At 44.3% G+C, this 8,244-nt stretch overlaps 1 protein-coding gene across 1 annotated transcript in view; it reads left to right on the top strand.

Moving 5' to 3' along the window:
- Window positions 1-7,688: 7,688 nt before the first annotated feature.
- Window positions 7,689-8,244, top strand: part of ARMC1 (armadillo repeat containing 1) — a 25,393-nt gene continuing 24,837 nt past the window's right edge. Inside the window, exon 1 of the mRNA XM_018568339.1 lies at window positions 7,689-7,775. The gene's annotated coding sequence lies outside the window, so the exon portion shown is untranslated. The remainder of the gene's footprint in view (window positions 7,776-8,244) is intronic.

An 8,244-nucleotide genomic window follows, 5' to 3' on the forward strand; every position in this document is an offset into this window, starting at 1 on the left:
ACTAAAAGCCTAACAGGGGTTCTTAGACTTCTTCACTGTACCCAACACTAAGAATAATTTTTTTGGCATGGCAAACACTAACAAACAGGCTGCAAAATCCATCATGATCACAACTTATGACAAATTACATAACAGCAGCCAGGTTGCCAATGCTCCTTGAAAATTACAGCCGGCGCCTGACTTTAAGTATTCTTTAGTTGCTGGATCCTAAAAAAAAAATCCTGCTGGCTCTTGGATGATTGGGCAGACTGGCTCCTGAATTCCATATCCATTTGTGAATTATACCGATATACATTTACACAGTTGCTCCAGGTCAATACATTTTATAAAAAATCTCACTGTAGAATAAAGAGAAAATTACCCATATGAGAAAGCATAAAAAAAATATGCAGCTGTATTCTGAAGTAAAAAATAAGGGAAAGAAATATGTCAGGTTCCTCGGAGTTGAAGACATGAAATAAAAATACATTTATTGTCTAGTATAAGCTATATACAACCTAAACTTATGCTGCTTTCGGTTAACTATTGCCAACAAAAATCTCAGATATGTCAAGGTTAGTTCAGCCAGGAAAACACATGTACACAATCCAAAGAGCAGGGACACCGTGCAGCTCATACCTACCAATAGCAATTAAAGTAGAACTGAAGCCAATACTTTTTCTTAGTTTTGGATTGAGTATGGGACAGTTATAGCCCCGGTCATTTTTTTCCAATGTTCCATTGGGGAGACCTCCCTTCACTTCCTGTCTGATACCCACAACTGGAAGTGAGAGGAAATGCCTGGTGGTCCCATTGGAAGATTCGCCATCTATTCCTGTTATGATGACCACCCAAAACTTGGGATTTTCTTTCACTAGAGTGTGAATTTCCCTGTCGGGGACACAGACAGTAATACAAATCTGACAGGCGCTCTCCACTCTCCTGACTTCAGTTGTACTTTAAGGAAAGCAGAGTTCTACTACATACTACTGTACATCATATAACAAGACACTGTAATAAGGCAAGGGTTGGAAATGTCTGTTCAAAAAGATCTGCATGCGATGTGCATGCAAGAACAAATCTAGATGAGTAAGTGCATACAAGACTGATGGAGAGAAATCTACTAAAATGTGACTCTTCATACCAGATGAAAATATCATCCAGAGCGTGCATACACTCAGCAATATAAAGCATGAGCTATAATTATACTTCAGTCAGGAGAAATTGGCCCCTGTTCCAAAAGCTACAACTCTCCACGTCACGGATTCATGTACTAAACTGACCACAGGAAAGATGAGTCTTTTTAGGGCGTCTAGAACAACTTGCTATGGATGAATCACACGGGTGTGGGCAACCATCCTGATCTACGAGTATGACAGAACAACAAATGGAAAAGGTGAGCAGACAACAGTCTAAGGGATTCACCCTTCCTACAGCGAGTAATCTGACGGAAGGAGGAAATAATGTGCCTCTCAATCTGAAATAGGAATATGAAGAGATAGGAATAGAATTATGATAATAGACTATAAAGCCGAATTCTATCTTTGATCAACCTCCCATCACACTTCCACAACTCCAGAGAATGCGTCTTCTAATCCAAGTCAGTAAAGGCCGGTCCAGTATTCGTCTCCTGACAAATTTCCTATAAAATGGAGGGAGTGAGCTCCTTCTGTGCACACTTTACAAGAAATCCCTCCTCCATAACTGTGCTATCCAGGCTGTTAGTCACCGCTCAGTCCCACTCCATCTTCCCATTCTCCCTTCACTCCTCTTCAGCCATTGGGTGGCCAATGATGATATAACTACTGCACATGAGCACATACAAGTACAAAGAAAAAAAAATTGCGAGGGGAATAAGACTTTGCATATGTCACCTGCACAAAAAACCTCTAGCTCCCAGCAATTTTTATTTTCAGAGTTTAGCTCCACTTCAGAGTAAAGACCACTTTGACAGATCATCTGAGGCCTTCCTGCATCAAGCTGTGCTGACATGGTCCAAATAAGACACTTTGCCAAAGAGCGAGGCAGAGGTTGTTACTATAATAAATAAATAATAAAAAAGCAAACTTGTGTCTGTTCCAAAACAGGTAAGGTTAGCGATATTACAATAAAAATACAAAAGGAGTGTCCTTGCTGGCAACACGTGTAGGAGTGGTGGGCAGAGGGTAGGATAGCATGCAGCATGTGATGGAGAGGAGGGCAGAGGATATGGCTGTGGGCAGCGTGTGCTGGAGAGGAAGACAGAGGGTATGGCTACGGGCAGCACATGCTGGAGAGGAGGCAAGAGGGTATGGCTGCGTGCTGGAGAGAAGGGCACAGGGTATGGTTGCCGGCAGTGTGTGATGGAGAGGAGGGCAGAGGGTAGGATAGCAGGCAGTGTGTGCTGGACAGGAAGGCAGAGGGTATGGCTGCAGGCAGTGTGTGATGGACAGGAAGGCAGAGGGTATGGCTGCAGGGCAATGTGTGCTGGACAGGAAGGCAGAGGGTATGGCTGCAGGGCAATGTGTGCTGGACAGGAAGGCAGAGAGTATGGTTGCGGGCTGTGTGTGCTGGACAGGAAGGCAGAGGGTATGGCTGCGGGCAGTGTGTGCTGCAGAGGAGGGCAGAGGGTATGGATGCAGGCAGTGCGTGATGGAGAGGGCATGGTTGCGTGCAGTGCGTGATGGAGAGGGCAGAGGGCATGGTTGCGGGCAGTGTGTGATGGAGAGGAGGGCAGGGGGTATGGTTGCGGGCAGTGTGTGATAGAGAAGGGCAGAGGGTATGACAGCCAGCAGCATGTGCTAGAGAGGAGTACAATGACAGTATGTGCAGTAGAGGATTGGGGAGACTATGACAGTGGGAAGTATATAAAGAAGAGGACTACACAGAGTATGACTGCAGGCAAAAGAGAAGTGGAAGAGGAGAGAAGTGTGGAGGGTATGATGGCAGAGAGCGTGTGCAGTAGAGGAGTATAGACATCATATGTAATGTGCGGACCTTGTGTAAGTATGGGTTAACTGGAGCAACAGTAAAGTTGGAGGAGGCAGGTAAAACACAGCTGCTATCATCACTGTACTGTACATGTCAATGTATTTTTGCTTTTAGTGAGTTTCCATTAATTTATATAGAATAGTGGACTGTATGGTTGCGTCACAATAAGCTTCCAGTGCCACCATGGTTGATGCTAGGTCTCGCTGGTCTCTTTGATGAGGTCATGATAAAGTCACTCCAATGAGGAGGTTATGATTAGGGATGCACTGATATATCAGCCGCCGAAACATATCGGCTGAAATGGCACTTTTAGCATAATGCCGAAAGTGCCATTTTCTGGCCGATACAGCGGGCATCCGTTCTTTCTCTCCTCTCCGCTGGGCGCTGCTCTGTGTCCCGGTGGGGAGGAGAGAAACTGTCACAGGCGGGCAAGCGCTGCAGGAGGAGAGCGCTGTGAGCGTCCGGCGTCTCTTCTCCTTGCACTGCTCAGCCTCCTGTCACAGATTGGAGGAGAGCGGTGTGGGGGCGAAGACAGCCAGCGCCGTCACAGGAGGCCTGCCGGCAGTGAGGGGGAGAAGCTGTCAGATCGAGCTCTCCTACCTGCACCGCTCGCTCAGCCTCCTGTGACAGCGTGTCAGGAAGCAGAGCGAGCTACAAACAAGTGTTTGTAAATAATTGAGGACATAGTATGTTTACTCGTGGTATGTTTATCCTCAATTATGAATGAATGGGAGTGATCTACACCACCTCCTGTTCATTCATGATTGGGGTTATAGCAAACATACTTTGTTCTCATGTTATGAATGATCAGGAACTCTCAGTATAGAGGATTCCTGTTCATTTATAATAGGGGCGATAGAGATTGAGGACTCTGTGTCCTCAATCTCTTTTTCTATTTTAAAAAGGGAAATATCAGGGGTCTGTTTAGTTTAATATTTCCCCAAAGCCCCCAAAAGTAAAAAAAAAGAAAAATATTTAATACAAAAATTAAGAAGTTTATAAACAAATAAAAATAAAATATTTAAAAAAAAAGTTAAAACAAAATACATTTTCGGTTTCGGCCTGACATTTTTGTTTATTTCGGTTTCGTTTCAGTTTAGAAATGTTCATATCGGTGCACCTCTAGTTATGATCATGTGACTCCAATTGGAAGAGGCAATCAATGTGCAAATAAGTCAACAAACAACTTAGAAGACGTGGAGAAATGTTTCTTGCAGTTCGGTAGACGTACAGAGCTTCTAAAGATGTCCCACCAAGATGAATTTAGAACTTGTCCCATGAATACATTATTAGTAATAATAGTTTGCGTTGGATTATGGTTTAGGCTAAGAGGTTTCCATGAAAAGGAAGCCAAGTCTGGTGCCCGGCAGGATTTTTTGCAGCAGATTAAATATTGTTAAAACATACCAACAATTTAGGAAAAACAGGGGCATGCATTTTGCTGAGTATCATAAATATTCCACACATTTCACTTCACTGCATCAAATCAAGACAGGAAAAACACCTTTGGAAACATTTGACTAAACAATATACACAAACAAGCTGAAAAAGCCTAAAAAATGTAAAGAATGTGTCCACTCGTGTTTACCACATGCCTGCCAGTCTATATCTCAGTGCTGGACAAGCATCAGGAGCCAGCTAGCCAAAGTTGCAGGCTCTTAATTGGGAACATTACCCTTGTCTTTGAAATGACAACAAAGGCACCTTTAGAAATGACAATCTACAAACAGATACTTCTAGATAATTGCCGGCTTTGTATTCTTTGCATAACTTATTTTTCTTTTCCTCCCCATTCGTCTCACACTGGCCATTTTTTACTAAGGGAAGATTTATACATCTCCCTTTTACTTCCTGGAATATGTGACTAGGACATGTGACCACACATCATCTCAGGGGAGGAAAATGCCTTTCCCTGAGATCTTGTGAGATTACAGATTAGATTTCCCAGCAATGTTCTGCTGATGTAACTTTCCCAGGATGCATCTCTTAGGTTACATCACTAATAAATCATTGTAAGTAAAAATATGTTCATCTATTGAATGTAAGATGATTTCATATCAGCATGCAGAGCTGTAGGCTGATGTGATTTGTAGCCAAACTGGGTAAAAGTCAGCTATAAATCTTTCTGGCTTCCATACAAATGAGTTCACCACTGATCTCACACTCACACACACACACACACACACACACACACACACACACACACACCTAGATAAGATACAAATGAAGAGGCTAATTGGAGGGTTTACAAACATATATTACTTGTAGATTTCACCGGCTCTAGTTCCAATAGACAAGTCACAAACAAACCAGCCATAGAGCCACAGAACTGGAACGTACTAGACAGAAGCAGACAACTCACAGCCTGTGAACTGTCATGTTCTGAACCATAAACAAACATTGCAGATAGAGGATGTGTACTGTATAGGACAATGGTCTGCAGTATCACCTTTTGACAGCACAGATCTATTTACTGTCACATATGGAATCACTCGTCTACTGAAAGGTGAAGTGAATGGGTTCTCCCATCAATGGGGACCTAAAAACAGCAAGAAGTAACAAAGCACTGAGCAATGTCGGTATAATCTGACCGCTCAGCATCACAAACAGTATTGGTCAAAAGGAACAACACAAGGTCTTGTTATTGTTATGCTACAAAATGATCAGATACTCATTATCCATCATTTAAAAAGACCTGGAGGAAAATCACAACAAGCGTGATAGTTATTGCCAAGTTTTTCACCTTTTGTAAATCAGCCAGCAATGATATGACCCGGAGCAATGGCATCTGAATTTAAAGAGGACCAGTCACAATGGGGCTGCCGAAAGAATCTACATACTAGAAGAGACCCTGTGACCAGACCATTAATTGTAACAAAATCTTCTCATAAGATTATATGTGTATTTTAGGTGTCATTTACCTGTATGAGCCCCCTGACAACTACATGGCACCACCATCATGGATGTCAGCAACCCCAGAAGACTCAGAGCTGTCACTCCAGTTACACTCTATAGTAATCCCCTTCGCTCCTTCCCCATCTGCTACATCAAAGGTTATGAGAGGAGAAGGAGCAGGGCCAGCATAGACAGTAACTAGAAACACATATAAGAGGGGAGGACTCTGGTGTGCTAGGGAACTGACTCTTCCTGGAGAAGTCAAAACTGCTAGTAAGTTCAAAGGCACATTGGGGGGAATGCATCAAAACTGGAGCTGACTAAATCTGGAGTAGGCATGCATTGCAACCAATCAGCTTCTCTCTTTCATTTTAAGATCTTAACTCAACAAACTGAGGAGATAAGCTGATTGGTTGCCATTCACAGATCCATTGCTCCAGATTTTGATGAATCCCCCCCATTGTGTGTGTATAGATAGATAGAGGACAGATGACAGAGTCAGGCTGCACATTCACTAGGAGAAGAGGAGCTGATACTGCAGAAGAGACATGCAGAGGCTGATTTACTAAAGGAGTTGAGAATTTTCACACAGAAATAGTATGAATATTCATGTAAACGATCCCACCCTCTACAGATCAGGGGAAATTGCTCTGTTTGTTGACATCCAGTGCTGCAAGTCTCCTGGGTAGGAGGCATCCCCATAGAAGGCTATGGGCTAGATGCAAACAATAGCGGCATTGTACCCATCAGGTCTCAGTTAGTAGGGATCTGTGGCGGGGGAGGGATCTTTTACTCCAGGGGAGGGGACCAAAAACAACAAGTGTACTTTGTATTAAGGTGCACTTACCCTTTAAAGATCCACATTAGGCCATAACAGTCTCTTCCAACAGCCCATTTGTGACTAATTATCTTTAAAGAGAAGATGTAGAGTCAGCCAACATTCCCAATTGTCCTGATCACACTCCTGTTGGCCATACACTGTACAATCTGCTTTAGACCTACCAACAGCTGGGACCCGTGTGACTGGATATAAATGGGTTTGTATTCATAATACATAGTTCTAGTAAATCTAAAGGAGATTGTACAATCAGAGTGTGTGGTCAGTTATATGTCAGACATTGGCTGCAATCCTTCAAGCAAGTGTCGCACCATTGCACTGGATTGCAGGTAGCCGAGTGACCTCTATAGAAGAAGCCCAGTCACTGAGCCCTCTATAGAGAATGCAGGGCCGGGCAGATGGTAGAAAGCACACCGCGGCACGACTCTACCTATTCTCTTCATAGCTGACCTTGAATGTTGCCGCCAGTCCGCTCCTCAGTGACAGCTGTGATAGGTCGCCAGCGGCCTCCTCCTCTCACACAGCGCTCTGTGCCCCACACTTAGTACCCAGGTTCCGCCAACTGCCCTCTAGGTACGTAGCCCAGTCACATGTCCAACCTGCCGGTAATACTCACTTCTGATTCCAACGTCAGCCCCGGCGGCAGCAACTTCTCCTGACGTCACAGGATGTAAACCCTATTGCCAATAGGACATGTGGGCGAGGCCTGGAACGCACGCAGGCATGTGGTGCTCCAAGAAGCGGTCATCTTTGATTCTGGAGTCGAGCCCATAATACGATTGTATCACCTGCCTAGGTCTGTTAGAACAAACACACAGCTTGTTGATTAATATTTCTGCCTATATCAGTAACCTAGTATTTTTTTCTTGTTTTATTCCTGGCCTTGCTTGCACTGGCAGCTGAGCCTCTTGCCCACACAAAATATGGTATCGAGTGGAAGGGGAAATGTCACTTCAATAGCCAATAGAAGCTGTTTTATAGAACAAGACGTACGATTGGCTGTCTGGGCCATGGTTTGTTAATAGCCAATAATCGATCGGACTTGTGGGTGGTGGATCCGGGCCGCGTCTGGAGGGGCCCGGACCAGTTGTCGGTGAGTGTTTCAGCTCTATGGGGGTCCCCGCTGTGAATGATGTACAGGCGTGGTGTGAATGTGTGACACATTCCTAAACACTAACACTATGTGCAGGAATGGCCACCTTGGCCAGGTCAGAGGGTCAGGCTAATGTTGGGTGAAATGAGAGTCCCACACATTAGTAGGGGAGCCGGAAATAAGGGTTTTGCTGAAAGCATTGGTCATGTATTGCTTCTGGTGTCTATGCGGCCGGGTTTATGACACAGATACCGATATGAGTTATCTCCCATAGACAAACCCATTTCTCTTAGTACTGTACAGTAGTCACCCTGGGGGTGTCTGTACTCATTGCTTGCCTGGCAAATGTTGGTACTTCCTTGTATGGGACACATTTCATGTCCCACAATACAGTGCTTGATGCATGAGCAGCCAATTGTCAGTCCTGAGCAGTGTCACAGCAGTGTCATCAGAGGTTACCTGGGGAAAG

This window comes from Nanorana parkeri, unplaced genomic scaffold (assembly GCF_000935625.1).
Source record: "Nanorana parkeri isolate BGI_ZX_2015 unplaced genomic scaffold, ASM93562v1 scaffold1173, whole genome shotgun sequence".
In the NCBI taxonomy this organism is placed as follows: Eukaryota; Metazoa; Chordata; class Amphibia; order Anura; family Dicroglossidae; genus Nanorana; species Nanorana parkeri.